Here is a 20522-nt window from a genome sequence, read left to right as displayed (position 1 = left end):
CACAGAAGCAGAGAGGGAAACAGAAGGTCACGGGGCCAGGATCGGGAAAAGAGGGGCAAGCGAAACACTGAGACCCATGCTTTTTAGGCCGATTTGCACAAAGGTAGTGACAATGAAGTCACCCAGGTGGGAGTGGACGGTGGGGTTCAGGCCTGGGAATTCCCCGGCCTCACGTGTGGCCCAGGGCTGGGGCCTTAAAGGGAGCCCCAGACCAGAGACGGCGGGTCTCACAGGCAAAAAGGAGGGGGATGCCATAAACTCAGGTGAGCAAAGGAGATGAGAAGTGGTGAAAGCAGCCTCCTGAAGGCTTCTGGAGAAGGACAGAGCAGGGTGCCGCTCCCAGCCTGTCCCAGAAGTTCAACAATCCCCACCACGAGCGGAAACTCCGTCCCTGCCGCCCCTGGGTTACTGTGTGGGGTGGAGGGCGGTGGATGGGTGTGTGCGTGTGCACGCAGTTAAATACAGAGAAGTCTTTTTCCTTGAGAAATGTTTGTGTATGTCCAGCATTTAACATACAGTATTTCATAACTGTTTGTTAAATGAATAGAGCTAATTGGGCTTCCCTGGTGGCGCAGTGGTTGAGAATCTGCCTGCCAATGCAGGGGACACGGGTTCAAGCCCTGGTCTGGGAAAATCCCACATGCTGCAGAGCAACTGGGCCCGTGCGCCACCATTACTGAGCCTGCGCGTCTGGAGCCTGTGCTCCACAACAAGAGAGGCCGCAACAGTGAGAGGCCCACGCACCGCGATGAAGAGTAGCCCCCGCTTGCCACAACTAGAGAAAGCCCTCGCACAGAAACGAAGACCCAACACAGCCAAAAATAAATAAATTAATAAATTTTAAAAAATGAATAGAGCTAACATTCATTGCACTTCTTTCTACTGCTTCTCGGTGTTTTATAGGAATGATTTCACTTAATCCACCTAATCATCCTATGACTTTTTAAAATCCCTCTTTCATGGATGAAAAGAAAAAAAAATACTGAGGCTCAAATCAATGAAGTAACGTGTTCAGCTATGAGGGGACACGTGTATGGAGTGGAAGGAAAGAAGAGCCAGAGAGAAGAAAGGAACGAGACGGGGAGGGAGGAGGGTCTTCGAAACGGGCTGTCGGAAGGCTCAGAGAATTCCTTTTGAAAACCACGTTGACTCAGCAAAACTGTGCCCAGCTCACAGATCCGCCTTCAGTCCTCTTTACCGCTGGTGCTGAGTCCTGTGAAGAGCTGTGAAAATGAGCCCGGCCCCACGTGGGACTGAAAGGGAATAAACGACAGGGCAGGATTTTAAGTGAATGTCAATACGCCACCAGCAACCCTAGCGCTTCGGGCTGCTGACAGTGGGATGGACACACGCTGCGGTGCTCGCTGTCCAGGCTGCTGACTGTCGAGAAATGATCCTGTGAGCCTCATACCCACTGGCTTTATTGGGGATAATAGCCATCAAAACCTTTGAGGGACTGAAGAGGAACCTGAATGGAAAAATAAAGGTTAGATGACCTCACAGACGGGCACACTAAGTGTCCTGCCTCGGGTGCAGGGAAGCAGGACACAGTCTTGGCTGTGAGCTCCCCAGCAGCTTAGGCAAGCAGTGAAAGCATCAGTTACAGGAGCCGTGGTGTTCACAGGGCAAAAGCGAACCCCCGGTTTAGAGGAAGCACGGCGCGTTCTCTTTGCTGAAACCTCAGATACTTTTGCCTTGCAAACATCCTCAACAGCGTCCCGCGACGTCACAGTCTGTAGAGTTCATGTTTATGTCGCTGGACTCCATGCCGGTCGGTTCAGAGCCGCCGCAGCATCCTCCGAGGGCAGCAACCCAGAGGCATCACGAGACGCCGCTGGTCAGAAAGGGCCTTTGTTGCCGCGACCCTTCCTACTGCTTCCTCGGAGCCGAAGCCCACAGCGAGAGGAGCCGCCGTGGGCTTCAAAAAGGAACGGAACTGAGTTATTTGTACTGAGGTGGATGGACCCGGAGTCTGTCATACAGAGTGAAGTAAGTCAGAAAGAGAAAAACAAATGCCGTATGCTGACACATATATATGGAATTTAAGGGGGAAAAAAGGTCATGAAGAACTTAGGGGCAAGACGGGAATAAAGACACAGACCTACTAGAGAATGGACTTGAGGACACGGGGAGGGGGAAGGGTAAGCTGGGACAAAGTGAAAGAGCGGCATGGACATATATACACTACCAAATGTAAAATAGATAGCTAGTGGGAAGCAGCCGCATAGCACAGGGAGATCAGCTCGGTGCTTTGTGACCACCTAGAGGGGTGGGATGGGGGGGTGGGAGGGAGGGAGATGCAAGAGGGAAGGGTTATGGGGATATACGTATATATACGTATAGCTGATTCATTTTGTTATACAGCAGAAACTAACACACCATTGTAAAGCAATTATACTCCAATAAAGATGTTTAAAAAAAAAAAAACTCCACCCAGGGAGTCTCACCAGAGGCAGCCGGCCCCGCCCAGGAACAGGAAGGATCCAGTCACCTGGAGACAGCCCTGAACAGACCCAGGCAGAAAAGGACAAAGTGCTGCAGAGGTATTAGACGGTGCAGATCAAAGGAGAGCAGCCTCCCCGAAGGGCTGTCTCCCACAGCTCCTGTCTGGACGGCGTGGGAGCAGAACTGCAACGCCTCAGCCACCGGTCCATGGTCGCATCATGGCCCATTGTTCACGGCTGCTGGCTGGGGTCCTACAGATGTTAAAGATCAGATTTTGACTTTGGTTCAATTCCAATAGGCTGGACCTTTTGTACATGCCCAGGATTTCTGACTGAACGACACGGAGCAGCTCAGTTCATCCGCACTAACAGCACCGAGGTGGGCGATTTTATTATTCACATTTCCACGTTAGGAAGTTGAGGCTCCAAGAGGGAGAGGCCCGAGAAACGTACTTTTGTTGGGGATGGTATTCACTGCCGCCGCGGGGCTAAGTGCAGAGGTCTTCCAGTCTCTCCATTGCCCAGGTTGGTGAAGACAGGCATGTCTGTGACTGCTTTTTATATCACTCTTCCAACTCAAAAGAAAAAAGACTTGGCAAGCTATAAACAGAGCTCTCCACCACCCCCAAAAACTCGATCACTCGATCGTGAAAATGTCCTTGATCACCACGCCAGAGGAAGTGACTGTCCCACCTCCCCTCCACCCTCCTTCCTTCCAGCCCAGGTATTTGTGAAGCATTTACCATGTCCTTACAAGTCCTAGCTATTATAAACACCGCTGCAATGAACACTGGGCTACATGTATCCTTTCGGACCATGTTTTTCTCTGGGTATGTGCCCAGGAGTGAGATTGCTGGGTCGTATGGTAGTTCCATTTTTAGTTATTTAAGGATCCTCCATACTGTTCTCCATAGTGGCTGTATCAGTTTACATTCCCACCAACAGTGCAGGGGGGTTCCCTTTTCTCCACACCCTCTCCAGCATTTGTTGTTTGCAGATTTTTTTGAATATGGCCATTCTGACCAGTGTGAGGTGATACCTCATTGTAGTTTTGATTTGCATTTCTCTAATGATTAGTGATGTTGAGCATCCTTTCATGTGTTTGTTGGCCGTCTGTATGTCTTCTTTGGAGAGATGCCTGTTTAGGTCTTCTGCCCATTTTTGGATTGGGTTGTTTGTTTTTATGATATTGAGCTGCATGAGCTGTTTGTAAGTTTTGGAGATTAATCCCTTGTTGGTTGCATTGTTTGCAAATATTTTCTCCCATTCTCTGGGTTGTCTTTTAGTTTTGTTTATGGTTTGTACACACTGCTATATTTAAAACGGATAACCAACAAGGACCTACCGTATAGCACAGGGAACTCTGCTCAACACTATGTAACAACCTAAATGGGAAAAGAATTTGAAAAATAATAGATACATACATAGGTATAACTGAATCACTCTGCTGTATGCCTGAAACTAACACAATATTGTTAATCAACTATACTCCAGTATAAAATAAAAAGTTTAAAAAAAGGGCTTCCCTGGTGGTGCAGTGGTTGGGAGTCCGCCTGCCGATGCAGGGGACACGGGTTCGTGCCCCGGTCCGGGAAGATCCCATGTGCCACAGAGCGGCTGGGCCCGTGAGCCATGGCCACTGAGCCTACGCGTCTGGAGCCTGTGCTCCGCAACGGGAGAGGCCACAACAGTGAGAGGCCCGCGTACTGCAAAAAAAAAAAAAAGAAGAAGAAGAATTTATCACGTCCTGTTCCCAGGCATGAGGGGTTCAAAGATGAGCATAATGTAGTCCCCGTGCTCAAGGGCTCACGCTCTATCGAGGAGACAGACAAACAGCTGGAGGCTCCCATGCCCGCAGGAAGGGCTAGCTCAAGGACCACAAAGAGGGGGCCCCCAGGTGGGGGAGTGCAGAGAGAGAGTGTCCCCTGCCCGAGATGGCACAGTAATCTCTAATGTCCCTCCCAGGAGGCAGCTGCCCTGACCCAGCAGGGTTGCTGGGCTTGCACTGACTCACCCCCACTCTCAGCTCAGGGATGAAAGATGGTGGCCCCAATCTGCGGTGCTGGACTCATAAAGAAATGTGAAGCCTGTGGTTCATCTCTCCCAGAGACCCGTTTAAAATGTGGTCCAAGCTTGGAGCAGCGAAAAAACAGAACTCACTTAAATGCCCAACACAACATGTGGACTATTATCCACTGTACATCCATTTCCTGGAATATTAATCTCTCATTTTAAGTGATACTTGTTAAGACTCTACATTTGAAATTCTTCCAACAGGGACTTCCCTGGCAGTCCAGTGATTAAGACTCCGCGCTTCCACTGCAGGGGACATGGGTTTGATCCCTGGTCTGGGAAGATCCCACAAGTGACTAAGCCCATGTGCCACAACTACTGAGCCCATGTATCACAACTACTGAAGCCTAAGAGCTCTAGGCCCACATGCTACAACTACTGAGCCCAAGTGCTGCAACTACTGAAGCCCGCGTGTCTAGAGCCCGTGCTCTGCAACAAGAGAAGCCACCGCAATGAGAAGCCCACGCACCACAAGAGTAGCCCCCGCTCGCTGCAACTAGAGAAAGCCCGCACGCAGCAACGAAGACCCAACGCAGCCAAAAAAAAAAACAGTAAAGTTTCTATAGTCATCCCCCGCCCCTTATCCAAAGAGGATACGTCCCAAGACCCCAGTGGATGCCTGCGAGAGTACCCAGCCCTGTATATACTATGTTTTTCCCTTACATACCTATGACAATGTTCAATTTATAAGTTAGGCAGAGTAAGAGATTAACAATAATAACTAATAATAATATAGAACAGTTATAACAATACACTGTAATAAAGGTTATGTGAATCTGGTCTCTCTCTCTCAAAGCATCTTATTGTACAAATGTAATGCCTTTGCCACCTTAAGAAAGCACTTACCACACACTGTGGCTGTAACTTTTGCAGTCTGAGGTGTGACAGCAAAACTAGCAGGAATTTTTTTCCTTCTTCACAATTTCATGGGTAGAAGATTCGTTCTTACCATACATAGCAACCTCAGCATACGATTTTTTGCCTTCCTTATTAAGTGGAGAACTTTCACCTTTTCACTTAAGGAAGCACCTTACAGCTGCTCATTGGCACATCCAAATCGCCTACCTCACTCCTCTTGTGCTTTGGGGCCAATATTAAGTACAATTAGGGTCACTTAAACACAAGCACTGCGGTACCACAATGGTGTATCTGACAACCGAGTAGCTACGAGGTGACCAACAGGTGGGATGTGCTGGACAAAGGGGTGATGCATGTCCTGGGCAGATTTCATCCCGCTACTGAGAACGGCATGCAATTTAAAACTTACTGTTTATTTCTGGAATTTTCCATTTAATATTTTCAGACTGTGATTGACTGCAGGTAATTGAAACCATGGATCAGGGAAAGAATGACTGAAGTGTGTTTTAGTATTTGCATATTAAATTAGTATTTGCATATTAAAAAGGGTAAGTAGAATTCTAAAAGATACATGCACCCCAGTGTTCATAGCAGCACTATTCACAATAGCCAAGACATGGAAATGACCTAAATGTCCATCGACAGAGGAATGGATAAAAAAGACGTGGTTCATATATACAATGGAATATTACTCAGCCATAAAAAAGAACGAAATCATGCCATTTGCAGCAACATGGATGGACCTAGAGATTATCGTACTAAGCGCAGTCAGTCAGAAAGAGAAAGAAAGAAAAACCCCATATGATATCACTTATATGTAGAATCTCAAATATGACACAAATGAACTTATCTACAAAACAGAAACAGACTCACAGACATAGAGAACAGACTTGTGGTTGCCAAAGGGGAGGGGGGTAGGCGAGGGATGGACTGGGAGTTTGGGATGAGCAGATGCAAACTGTAGAAGGGATAAACAACAAGGTCCTACTGTATAGCACCTGTGCAATTCAATATCCTGTGATCAACCATAATGGAAAAGAATACAAAAAGAATATACATATATGTATAACTGAGTCACTTTGCCGTACAGAAGAAATTAGCACAATATTGTAAAACAACTATACATCAATAAAATGTTTTTAAAGGGTAAGTAGAAAAATTAAAAAACAAAAAGAAGAAAAAAAGGGTAAGTAGAAATACTCTTCTTTTTGACACTTACACTTTTTTTCATTTTTAGTGACCTGTATTGCTCTCTTTAGAACTACTCTTGATACTGGTCAGCGGCTCTTAGGTGAGGGCCTGGCAGCGCCGGGGCTGTTTCCTCCTTCTGCTTCCTAAGTGCTCTGTGGTGCAGTTACATCCAGTCAGGGACTATGACTGCACACACACGTGCACGGGAGGACAGGTGTCGGGCCGCGTCCTCACGTTCTGCGTCCCCTCCTCACACGCCGTCGGGGAGCATCTGGACTTGGCGAAGGCTGCCCGCTCCCTCGGGAGGGTCGTCCGGGGAGCCACAGTTGGGGGCACCTGTGTCCCCAGGTAGCCTCCTTGTGCCCCTTGGGGATCCTGCCTGGGCTGACGTCCCCTAGACTGGAGTTCTCGCCCTGTAGAGACAGCTTTGAGGCCGACACAGGACCTAACCCCCCAGTAGGAAGCACTCCAAGTCCACAGACACTGCTGGGACCATGGCAGGCAAGTCCCGAGCTCCTGTGGCCCTCGAGGGTCCACTAGAGGCTCTTGCGGGCCCTGACTGGGCAGGGAGAAGCGGGGTCTTCTGAGGGCAGCGCTCTGCGCGCTGGCTGACCCCGCTGGCTGAGTCTCTGGGCTCCGGAATCTTCCTACTCACTTGGACACACTGCCTGGGAGGCCCCGGAGGCCGAGCCAGCTCCCAGAGGCTCCCTGGGTGCAGGCGGTCCCGGGGGCACGGGGTGGGTGGGGAGAGCTCTCACCCTGTCGTCTCTGCGTGGGCTGGCAGCTCTGGAAGGGACCAAGGGGATTCCAGCCTCTAGGTCCTGCCTCGAGGTCCAGCCCCATCATGGAGCCAAGGGTTTGGCTCAGCGGTACTGGGCCTGAGGCCCTGGGGCCCTGGCTACTCCCCTCCCCCTCCCCTCCCCCTCCCGCGGGGACTCTCGGTGGCTCCCACACGGGGTCCCTGCCCTTGCTTCCACTGCCATGTCTGCTTCCCGCTCCGGCCCTTGTGTCTGGCTGATTATCAGCCCCTGACACCCTGTCTACTTCCCGCACTTGCTCTTTTTGTACCAACACCGTGGGCCGGGGTCCCTGCTCCGGACCCGGGTTCATCCCTCCTCAGGGCAAGGCCTCCCTGGGGTGAGAAAGCATAAAATGGGGAAGAGGGAGGACATGGGATGAGGGACAGAGAGAGGGCAGAGGAAGAGAGGGAAACGATGTCGCATCTGTGGGGAGAAACACCCTTCCCGGCTCCGGACGTGGCTCCACGCACAGCTGCCCCTGGGAATTGGACCGCAGGGAGGTCGCGGGGAGAGGGGCAGCGGGGAAGACGGCCCCCCGGCCCGTGCCCTGGGTCCGAGGCCCACGTTGGCGCCCGCGGGCGCGAGCCCTCGCAGGGAGCGGGGGGCTGCATCCTGGCGGCCCGCGGTGTGGCGTCCCACCGCGCGGCAGAGCTACGCTCCCGTTCCAGCTGTGGCTCCACAGCTGTTTGAACCCCCCCTGGTGCTCGGAGACAAACGACGCCAGCCGGGCTGGGCTAAGGGCCGCGGCGGAGCCAGGCGCGAGCTGTGCGTGACCCGCGGGCCCTGCCGCCCGTCACTGCGCAGCCCGCCTCCCGAGGGGCCGCCGGCTCGCCCACGGGAGTGTTTACATTGGAACGTGGCTGCGAAACTTCCAGCAAAAAGAGGGGTGGCAGGACTCACGCCACTGGGCAGCTGGGCCGCCGGGCCCGGGGAAGAGGCACCCAGCCGCGAGCTGAGCCACGAGGAGATGCCCCCCGAGGAGATGCCGGGGACAGGGGACAGTCCCCGAGGCCGGAGCAGTCCGCCCTCCGCGGGGAGAGAGGACGACAGTCACCGAAACGGCTCCGTGGGCCTGTCCCAGTGGGTGTCCGCCGGGCCCCACCCTCCAACCCCCGGAAGTCACGTGAATTCAGCCGAAGGCGCCTGCTGACGGCAACCCGCTTTCTCCTGTGTGCCTCACAGCTGAGATGTCTTTGCCCGGCCTGGGCCAGGCCGGCGGGAGGCCCCGAACAGACAGAGGAGCATTTGGGGGCCCCCAAAGCCACAGAGGCCCCCGGAGCCCCCAGCTGCCGCAGCTGACGAGCTTGGCTAAAGAAGGCCTGAGCACCTGTTTAATCTCGAGAGGAAGACGGCAAGTAGGGCTGTTCGCTCTAACACGCCCCATTAAATATTCCTGGAATCCAAATGCAAAAGGAAAAAAATAAACCACTTTGAAGTTCCAGGCCACGGGTGAATTTGGGATGGGGGAGGGTCCAGGTACAGCTGGACGGGCTGGGCTGCGTTGGACTCGGCCGGGCGAGGCTCCATGGCCGGGTGGGGGCGCCATGCCGCCCCTCCCCCGCCCACCTACTGGGTGTATCTGGGCATCAGTTGGTCCTTGGATCTGCAGGAAGTGGGGAGAGAAAGGTGGTGTCTCGGGGGTGCAGCTGCGCCTACCTGGGCGGGGAAGAAGAGCCGGGAGCCAGGGTCGGTCTGGGGAGGTTGGCCTCCTGAGAGCTCAGGCCTCAGGAGGGCCTCTGGAAAAGCAAATGGGCCCCTGGGCAAGGGGCTCCCTGCTCTAAACGCTGTGGGTGTATCAACTCATTTCATCCTCACAACAAACCTGCGATGTGGGTATCATTATCGCCCCCCTATTACAGATGAGAAAACCCAGGCACAGAGAGAGAGGTGGCTTTCCCAAGATACCCGGCAAGGAAGTGGTGAGGCCAGCATCTGAACCCACAGTCTGGCTCCACAGTCCTGGCTCTGAACCGGGACTCTCCACTGTCTCTCTAACTGCATTTTTTGTTTTGTTTTGTTTTGTTTTTGTTTTTGTTTTTGTTTTTTTCGCGGTACATGGGCCTCTCACTGTTGTGGCCTCTCCCGTTGCGGAGCACAGGCTCCGGACGCACAGGCTCAGCGGCCATGGCTCACGGGCCCAGCCGCTCCGCGGCATGTGGGATCTTCCCGGACCGGGGCACGAACCCGTATCCCCTGCATCGGCAGGTGGACTCTCAACCACTGCGCCACCAGGGAAGCCCTCTAACTGCCTTTTGAAACCAACTCTTCTGCCCAGGAGGCATCTGGCACATCACGCCCTGCCCACCCTGGCTCTCCCGGTCTGGAAGTCTCCCCACGCTCTGTGACTGGCTGTCTCTTGGGGTCGGAGCCCTTCTGCCCACCTGGACACCCGTGCCCAGCCCGGGGCCTGCTTCCTGTGTTGCTTCCCACCTCCAGAGGCAACAGAGTTTCACAAAGCTGGATGGCCATTAAAAATGAACACAGGGGGCTTCCCTGGTGGCGCAGTGGTTGAGAGTCCACCTGCCAATGCAGGGGACACGGGTTCGTGCCCTGGTTCGGGAGGATCCCATGTGCCGCGGAGCGGCTGGGCCCGTGAGCCATGGCCGCTGAGCCTGCGCGTCCGGAGCCTGTGCTCCGCAACGGGAGAGGCCACAACAGTGAGAGGCCCGCGTACCGCAAAAAAAAATAAAATAAAATAAAAAGTGAATACAGGGAAGGGATCCAGGGCCTGCCCCTGGCCCCGGCCAGGATTTACTGCGATTCATGAACGCCTGAGGCCTTCGTTTCTTTGAGGGACTGTGAAGGCAGTGTCAGGGGGCGAGGAAGAGGGGCTGAGGGCTGAGGTGGCGGTGACGGCCCCTCTTACCTCCCTGGGGACCTGCCGCCCCCCCCACACATCCTTGAGGCTGTCTTTCTCTCCCCGAGGCCCGAGCTGGTCTCCTCTCATTGGAACCCTGGGACAAAGCCTGCTTGACCCAAACGCACTCTCAGCATCTGCTGAAAACATCCAGATTACCGAACTCTCTGCAATACGGCCTCCCTTTGTCCAGGTGACTCATCCACCCTCCTCACTGTTACCAGGAATATCTTTCCAGAACACAAGTCAGATTAAATCTCTCTCCTGATTAAAACGATTTAGAATCTGATGGGGGCAGCTGCCCACGGGATACAACCCCGGTGGCTTAGGATGTCACACGAGGCTCTCTGCAGTCTGGCCCAGCGTACTGGCCTCTGCCTACTTGAGCCAGCTGGGGCAGAGGCCATTATTGCATCCAGGCATTGGGTAAGCTGCTTTCCCAGTCCAGTGACCCCTCAGCCTGGTATACAGCTCCTATTCATCCCTCAAAGCCCCACTCAATTATCTCCTTCCAGGGCTGTCCTCAACCACCTCTCTCCACGGGCAAAAAACAATGACAAGAACAAGAACAACAAAGCAACATAACCTTTGGCACATACCTCTATCACATCCCCTCGTACCCATGTCCTCCCCACTACATGTGTCATGTCTCCCCACTGTAACGAGCTGCTTAAGAGGAGGTAGCGGCTTTATCTTTGTATTTCCAGCACCCAGTCCCAACAATGCTGTTCCAGTGCAAGTATTTGGGAGAGGGAAGCATATTGAGCCAATCACTTCCATTAACCCAACAGTGTGCGTGCGCCTCCTTAGTTAGCTCTAGCAGAGAAAAAGCCTTTTGAGAGACTGACCACCACACGTGACACCAAGTTCTGACGTGACAGGAAGGAGACCTACACTGTGGGAGAGGCTCACCCAAGGAGGCCAGAGAGGCAGGCATGGGGCTTGGGGCCCCTGACGGGCCTTCAGGGACTGGGCAAGCTCAAGGGCTTTGCAGATGGGTGCAAACCAAGCTTTCTCAGCCCTGTGGCTTTCCCCAGGCCAACCCTTCCCAGAGGAACTCATTCTGCCTCTTGACTCACCTACCCTAGACTCTCCCCCGGAGGCTCTGTTCTGGTCACTGGCGGCCCCCTCCTGCTGAGCAGAAAGCCGCCTCCGGGCGCCCACTCAGTCCATCACAGGCAAGTGTGGACCACCCCCACCTCCTTCCTCCTCCAGGGACAGCGTCTTCCCCTCCCTGCCGCCTTCACCCCAGATCCCGCTGGTCTGCCCAGCTGGATGCACCGTGGAACCCCAGGAAATAGAGGTGCTGGAGCCAAATCTATCTGAGTCTAAATTCTGACACAGCCAAGTCTCAGTGTCCTCATCTGCAAAGAAGTGGGAACCAATTCTCCCTCAGGGTAAGTCTGGGAAACAGAGATAACGCAGGCACAGTCTCCACGAGCAAACAGTAGACACTTAATACATGGTAGCTCTGGGGTGCAATGGCCCCCTTGCTCTTTCCTTCGTGTTGATAAACACGGTTGACTATGATGGGCTCATGGACCCTTGCCCAGTAGCAGCTCATGAGCAGTAGCTCGTGACAGGTACATCCGGGTCACCTGTAAACCACAGTGCCTATGGTGTGACACGCAGAATGGGAGCAGCCCTGAGCAGGGCAGGGCCCAACACCATGTTCGTAAGGAAAAATAAAGCTCCACTATGGAGAACAGTATGGAGGTTCCTTTAAAAACTATAAGTAGAGCTACTATATGATCCTGAAGCTCCACTCCTGGGAATATATCCAGAGAAAATCATAATTTGAAGAGATACATGCACCCCTATGTTCACAGTAGCAGTATTCACAATAGCCAAGACACAGAAGCAACCTAAGTGTCCATCGACAGAGGAATGGATAAAGAAGATGTGGTACATATATACAAATGGAATATTACTCAGCCATAAAAAGGAATGAAATAATGTCATTTACAGTGACATGGGTGGACCTAGAGATTATCATACTAAGTGAAGTAACTCAGACAGGGAAAGACATATCATATGATATCATTTATATGTGGAATCTAAAAAAATGATACAAATAAACTTATTTACAAAACAGAAACAGACTCACAGACTTCAAAGACAAACTTATGGGGCCTCCCTGGTGGTGCAGTGGTTGAGAGTCCGCCTGCAGATGCAGGGGAAACGGGTTCATGCCCCAGTCCGGGAAGATCCCACATGCTGCGGAGCGGCTGGGCCCGTGAGCCATGGCCGCTGAGCCTGCGCGTCCGGAGCCTGTGCTCCGCAACGGGAGCGGCCACAACAGTGAGAGGCCCACATACCGCAAAAAAAAAAAAAAAAAAGACAAACTTATGGTTACCAAAGGGGAAACTTGGAGGGATAAATTAGGAGTTTGGGATTAACATAGACACACTACTATATATAAAATAGAAAACCAACAAGGACCTACTGCACAGCACAGGGAACTCTACTCAATACTCTGTAATAACCTATATGGGAAAAGAAGCTGAAAAAGAATGGATATATGTATATGCATAACTGAACCACTTTGCTCTGCACCTGAAACTAACACAACATTGTAAATCAACTATAATATAAAATAAAAATTCAATTAAAAAAAGAAATAAAGTTATACATATAAATGAATATACCTAGAAAACCTCTAGAAGGATCAGTTTCAAAATATTAACAATCATAGGGCTATGAGAGTTTTTTCTTTTTGTTACATATTTATCTACTTTTCTTCCCCCCCAATGAGCAAGCATTGAGCAACAATGCGGAAAAAAATTAAACCACATGTGGTGGAAATCTGCAGGCAATATGGGCCTTAAATTCAAAGCACCATCTGGGATTTGCGTGTCAAAGAATCACGGTTTACAACTGCAGATGCCGGAGCCTCCATGTGGAAGGAATTAGGGTAGCCAAGCAGGTCCCCACCCTAGGAAAGTCCCCCGTGGGGAAAGGCAAGTGCCACTCCCCAAATAGAGGCTTCCCTACAACTACCACTTAACAGAGGGGTTCTGTAAACCTGACAGCACGATCACTTAAAACAAACGCTCCATTAGATAGGCAGTATTGGGGATTTGTATTTTCGAAATGAAGTTCCATTTTTAATCCATTTGGTGAGCTCTGTGTTTTAAAGAACCTTCTAGGAAACCTGTCGCAAAACCAAGTCCTTTCTGCAGTTCAAACTCTCACTTCCCTGAATCTTTCCATGTTATCAATTTGCACGTGAGCTGGTTTTCTTGTAACAAGAAATGCTTCCACATGCTAAGACTAACAACTGGTTCTATTAGGACAAATGCCACCCCATTTCTTTCACGATAAAACTCTAAAACCGTGCCTCTTTCTTTGGCATCAACGCACTGGAATGCACCACAGCAAAGGGAGGTGATGACATTTCTGTGTGTATGAAAAGCATATGAAGCAATTTTACGGGGTAGTTTCTCATGAGACCTGCTTAGAGTCAGGGCAGCAGACTAAATTAACTCTCGACAGCCTCTTCAGTTCTGCAAGTCTGTCAAATTGACTGTACGGATGCTTTACTCTTATTTTTATTTTTATTTTTTTTAAGTTCCTTATCCCTCCATGAAGAAGAGATGGGAGAAACATTAGGCCTGAGGTGCCTAATGTTTAACACAAAAATCAGCCATGTTGAGGTGCCAATGATTCGAAATAAGAGTTATGAATAGTAATAAATCTGATCTCTTCAAGAGGCAAAGTGATCCTCAAACTAAGAGACAGTCTAAAATCTATTTACAAATAAAACTCTGACCGTGTAAAGTACAGCTGACTCTTGAACAACACGGGTTTGAACTGTGTGGGCCCACTTATACTTGGATTTTTTTTGTTAAGTAATATTACAGTACGTCACGATCTGCAGTTGACTGAATCTCCAGATGTGGAACCTCGGATACGGGAGGCCCGACTGTAAAGTTATACGTGGATTCTCCACTGCATGGCGTTGGGGTTGGTGCTCCTAACCCCTGGGTTGTTCAAGCATCAACTTAGATAGTTTTAGGGTTGGTTGATTCAACTGTGTGATTACGTCATCAATAACTCAGATTCTTTTAGTCTTTCTATTCTGTCTCTGACATTCTGTTCTCCTCATGGTCACAGGATGGCTGCAACCATTTAGAATCATCAAATCCTCAAGCAGAGACATTCAAAAGCCTATTACTAAATCAGTCTCTGATGTGAAGAATGGATTTATCATGATTGGTTTAAATAAATCATGAGTCCCCCCCCTGGGGTTGAGGAAGAAGGCAAAACAATGGTCTTGACACTTGAACAAGATCAGGTTCGGTAAGAAGGAAAAAGGAAAGACTGGATGGTGAGTAGTCTACGACCAAGAGCTGCTACAAAGACAGATACGAGGTTTATAACTGACAACACTAAATGCTAGAAGGCAACAGAGAAATTCAGTTATGATTCTAGGAGAGATATATTTCAGACCTGAGAATCTATACCTAGCCAAGCTATCCATCAAAGAGGAGATAAAATAGTTTTAGGTGGGAAGAAATCAGAAAGTTTATCTTCCATAAACCTCAAAAATAAAAATAAAACAAAAAAGTATTTGACGATGCATGCCATCACAGCCAATAGGAATCCAAGAAAGAGGCATATCTGTGATCCACGAAAAAGTGAAATTAACTCAGGAGTGCAACTGAAATAAATCTTAGCTTGAAACTCTGCAACAGGCCTGAAAAACAGTGTGTCAAAATTAAAATGAGAAGTACCAAAGTTCTCCACCATGTAAGTTTTCAAAATGCAAGTGAGTTCCATTATATAATTCTATGATAAGGAACCTAGAAATTTTTAATCAGATGAAAGCATATATGTTTCTTTTTTCAACACAACAACAAATAAAACAGCTAGAAATTCCAGGGAAAATAGCCATACAACATCATAGTACAAACACGAATCAGAATAAAAAGTGACATTAAGCATGACATTAAGCAATTGACTGTAATTATAAAAAGAATCCATTCAGGGCTTCCCTGGTGGCGCAGTGGTTGAGAGTCCGCCTGCCGATGCATGGGACGTGGGTTCATGCCCCGGTCCGGGAGGATCCCACATGCCGTGGAGCGGCTGGGCCTGTGAGCCATGGCCACTGAGCCTGCGTGTCTGGAGCCTGTGCTCCGCGATGGGAGAGGCCACAACAGTGAGAGGCCCGCGTACCACAAAAAAAAAAAAAAAAAAAGAAAGAAATGCATACTGAAATATTTACAGGTAAAATGTCTTAACATTTGTTTCAAAATAATTGGTAGAGGGAAGTAAGTGAGGATATGGAAAAAATAAGATTGATTATGGGTTCCAAGTAGAAGCTATGTCCCAGATACACAGGGACTTAATACACTCTTCTATTTTTGCATATGTTTGAAATTTTCCATAAGAAAAAAGTTTTAGAAGATAAAGTTTTAAGTGTGTTATTTAAAGCTAAAAATTAACCACTAGAATATCCAAAAGTGTAGTGTAAATATCCACAATCAGGTGATAGAGGCAGAGGGTTGATGGGAGTTAACGGAAGTACTCTCAGTCCCTCATCCATCCTTGAGAGGAGGCCCAGACACCATCTACACTGGGAGAATCAAGGCACAGAGACATACACGGGTGATTCAGAGTTACAGAGATAACCACGAGAGACATGTAAAAGGAGGGGAGAGAGGATGGGAGGCAAGGTGTTCCCTTTTCATTTGAGATTATTTTGTATTGTGTGATGGTTTTAACTCGAGCACATATTACTTTTTTTTTTAATTGTGGTAAAATAAAAACAACCTAAAAGTTACCGTTTTACCCATTTTAAGTGTACAGTTCAGTGACATTAAGTATTTTCACAATGTTGTGCAACCACCTCCACTATTAATTTCCAGAACTTTTTCATCACCCCAAACAGAGATCCATTAAACACTAATTCCCCAGTACCCCTTCTCCCCACAGCCCTTGGTAGCTGCTATGCTACTTTCTGTCTCTCTGAATCTGCCTATTGTCAGTGCCTTATGTTAGTGGAATCATCCAATATCTGTCCTTTTGTATATGCATCTTTAAGCCGATGGCATCTTAGGCGATGAAATACAGTATCTGGATTGCCCGTGTGTCATTTATGCCCCAACTGTGTGTGTTGTAGGACACCATGGGCTCTTTTCTTTCTTTTTCTTTTTTTTTTTTTTTGGCTGCACCACCTGGCATGTGGGATCTTAGTTCCCCGACCAGGAATCGAAACGGCGCCCCCTGCACTGGAAGCGTAGAGTCTTAACCACTGGATCTCCAGGGAAGTCCTTGTCCGTATTATTTCATTTAGCATGCTTTCAAGGTTCATCCATGTTGCATCCTGTATATCAGAAGTGCATCTCTTTTTGTGTTAAAATATACATAACATAAAATTTACCATTTTAACAACTTTTAGGTATACAGTTCAGTGGTACATTCACACTGTGGTGCAACCATCACCACCATCATATCCGGAACATTTTCATCTTCTCAAACAAATTCTGTACCACTTGAACGCTAACTTCCCATCTCCCTGATCCCAGCCCTTGGAAACCACCATTTCATTTTCCGTCCCTAGGAGTTTGACTACTCCAGGTACCTCAGACCAGTAGACTCATACAATACTTGTCTCTTTGTGTCTGCCTTACTTCACTTCGTGTAATGTCTTTAAGGTACGTTCATGTTGCAGTATGTGTCAAAATTTCATTTCTTTTTAGGGCTGGATAACATTCCATTGAATATATACACCACATTTTTTTTATCCATTCATCTGTTGATGGACATTTGTGTTGTTTCCACCTTTTGGTTACTGTAAATAATGTTGCTATTAACGTTGGTGTGCAAGTATCTGTTCAAGTCTTTGCTTTCGATTCTTTTGGGTATATTATCTGGAGTGAAATTGCTGGATTATATGGTAATTCCATTTTTAACTTTTTGAGGAACTTCCAAACTGTTTTCCACAGCATTTCACACTTTGACCAGCGAAGTACAAGGGTTCCAATTTCTTCATTCCTTGTCAACACTTGCTATCTTCTGACTTTTTGATAATAGCCATTCCTAATGGGTGTGAAGTGGTATCTTGTGATTTTGATTTGCATTTCCCTAATGACTCATGATGTTGAACATCTTTTCATGTGCTTATTGGTTATTTTATGTCTTCTTTGAATATCTTCTTTGGGAAAATATCTATTCAAGTCCTTTCTCTCAAGTCCATTTTTGGATCAAACTGTTTTTTGTTGTTGAGTTGTAGGAGTTCTTTATATATTCTAGATATTAATCCTTTATCAGATATATAATTTGCAAATATTTTCCCCATACAATGGGTTGCCTTTTCACTCTGTTGATTGTGTCCTTCGATACACAAAAGTTTTAATTTTGTGGAAGTCCAGTTTGTCTATTTTTTGTTGTTGTTGTTGTTATTGCCTGTGCTTTTGGTGTCAGCCAAAAAACTGTTGCCAACTCCAATGTCATGAAGCTTTCCCCCTATGTTTTTTCCTAAAACAAAGAAGTTTTAGCTCTTATCTTTAGGTCTTTGCTCCATTTTGAGTTAATTTTTGCATATGGTAAGAGTGCATACACTGTTTTAAAGTTTAAAAATAAACATTTATGCAAATAAGAAAAAATTCAATAGGATGATGCTTATCTTTGAAGAATTACCCTTGAATTATTACTTTGTTTAATTCTCAGAAACTCACAGCTTTGAAAATCACATTGTTCTACCTTTTCCTCCTGAAGTTTTGCAATGACCTTTGGTTAAGTTGTACTGGAAAGTCACAAATAGCCACTGACTTTATGATCAACAATGACTCTTTTCCACAGTGCTCTGGACAACCTCAGCCCTGGACAGAAGCAGGTAGTTTCCAGCCTGTTTGCTTCCAGGCAAGTTCAGCTTCTCATTTGGTTCATGAGGAGGGACAGGAATAGACTCTGTAAGCCTAGTGCACTGTACATAGTAGGTGATCAGTAACGCCTGTCCAGTGTTGACTATCAAATTCCTAGCACTGAGCACATCCCATTAACTGTGGTGCAAGCTGGGGACCAGCCAACCTCTGTCCCAGGATGCCCACAGGGAACACAGAAATGAGATCAGCATCTGCTGGGCCTCCCCTGGCAGATCTCCCAGCTCTGGGAAGGAGTGATTCCACGAGTCTGTCCAAATTTGCAATTCTCTCCCCCGCCTTGAAGTCTCCAAGCCTGGGCATTTAAGGTGATCTGGCCCTGGGCAGATACCAGCCACACTCACAACAACATCAAACATTCAAGATCTTTTCTGTGAAACTATCACTTCCCTGTAGATCTGCCCAAGAAATGCAACAACAGCTTCCTTTTGGTGAGCACTTAATTGATCCTGTGTTACTATGTCATCTAATTCTGAAAATAAGGGGGGAAGGTGGGGGTTGTAAGTCCCATTATACAGATGCACATTCCGAGGCTTAGTCAGCATATTTAAGGTTATACGAGTAGAATTCAAACCCAAGTCTGACTGGCGTGAGGACTCCTCTCTGAGCCATCACAGTATATAGACAGTCCCTGGTTTCTACCTTGCATTTCCCTGCTCCCATCCTCCGCCACTCAGATCATCTCATAGAACAGCAGTTCCCCAAAGCCTACGGTCATTCCTTGGTTTAACCTGCAGGGCCTCTTGCACTCGGGCAGCAATGAGGGGAAGGAAGGTCACAAGAGAAGGTCTTCAATCTCTAAGACCTTTGCTTCTGCTGACTCCCTTTCACTCTCACCCTTCAGGCTGCCCTTGGTAGTAGAAGATGGTAAAGCACTGAAACAACATGAAAAAGGTTCCAGAGACCCTGTTCCTCAAGCCCTCCCAGCTGAAGTCCCATAGCAATGCCTTCAAAAACTTAGAAGATGCAAGAACTGCCTTTGAGAAGATTCACTGGTGGGACAGTTCTGGAAGCTTCTGCTTGCTGCAGGGCAACTTACTACAAGAAAAAGAGGGCCCCCATTCACCTCTCCATGAAACAGCTTTATTTTATTTTATTTTCCAAATGTTAAATTTTTTTTAAAGAAAACATTTTTAATCTTACGGTACAGTACCTTGAAAAGTACAGTAGTACAGTACTACAGCTGGCATACACAAATGTTAAATTTTTTACTGTGAAACTGTTAGAGGGAAACATATAGGATAAATCTTTATGACCCTGGATTAGGCGATGGTTTCTTAAATATGACAACAGAAGTTCAAGCAATAAATTAAAGTTGATAATTGGACTTCATCAAAATTAAAAACTCTTATGCATCAAAGGACACTAACAAGAATCCGAAACAGCTTTTAAAAAGAAACATAGGAATCATCCCTAAAAACCTCTTAAATTCTGAAAAAGCAAATACAGTTATGAAGGAAATACACATTTTATTTTGTGATAGCCTGAAAGAATGGTTTCGAGAGATCAAATTTACGATATGATAGAGTTGTATTTTTTTGGCTGTGTGTATTCTTTAGATATGCCAGCTCCTTGTTCACCAACAGGGCAAGTACTCTGAGTCCCAAAGGAAGGCAGCAACAAATAAAAGTTGAGAGACAGAGGGTTTCAGTTTTTGACTGTCGCCTGGCTGGGTGACTTTGGACAAGCCACTTAAGATCTGTGGACATTATTTTTTTTTTTTTTTTGCGGTATGCGGGCCTCTCACTGTTGTGGCCTCCCCCGTTGTGGAGCACAGGCTCCGGACGCGCAGGCTCCGGACACGCAGGCTCAGCGGCCATGGCTCAAGGGCCCAGCCGCTCCGCGGCATATGGGATCCTCCCAGACCGGGGCACGAACCCGTATCCCCTGCACCGACAGGCGGACTCCCAACCACTTGCGCCACCAGGGAGGCCCTGTGGACATTATTTTTAATTCATCCATTCACTCTTTCATTCATTGAGACAGTCGAGTATTTATTAGGCACCTTCTGTTCTGAAATGTACTGTGGGATTTTAATTTATGGAGGAGACACAGAGAGGCCAATGCCATTGAAAGAAGAATTTATTATATACCTTTCCCAAGAGAAAGGAACACACCACTCCAAGCAGGGCTACAGGGGAAACTTAGGATGCTCAGGAGGCAGAAGACGGGAGTGAGGGAAAGCCAAGTCAGAGCCTGTATTGGGGCTTCTGCAGGAAGCAGTGTAGGGTAAAGAGCTCAGGATTGACTAGACTGAATAATTCCAGTGGGCTTTGGGCAATATGGGTGGTCTCTAGTTGCCTGGTACCTGGCCCCGGGATGGTTTAGGGCAGAGAAAATATTGACCTGGTGTGTGAGAGTTAGATAAAGCGCTGGTTGAGGATAGACTTGGGATTGTTTGATTTGCATGGGA

Source organism: Mesoplodon densirostris, chromosome 4, assembly GCF_025265405.1.
Source record: "Mesoplodon densirostris isolate mMesDen1 chromosome 4, mMesDen1 primary haplotype, whole genome shotgun sequence".
NCBI lineage: Eukaryota > Metazoa > Chordata > Mammalia > Artiodactyla > Ziphiidae > Mesoplodon > Mesoplodon densirostris.
The sequence above is the reverse complement of the archived record's forward strand: the minus strand, read 5'-3'. Positions refer to the sequence as shown.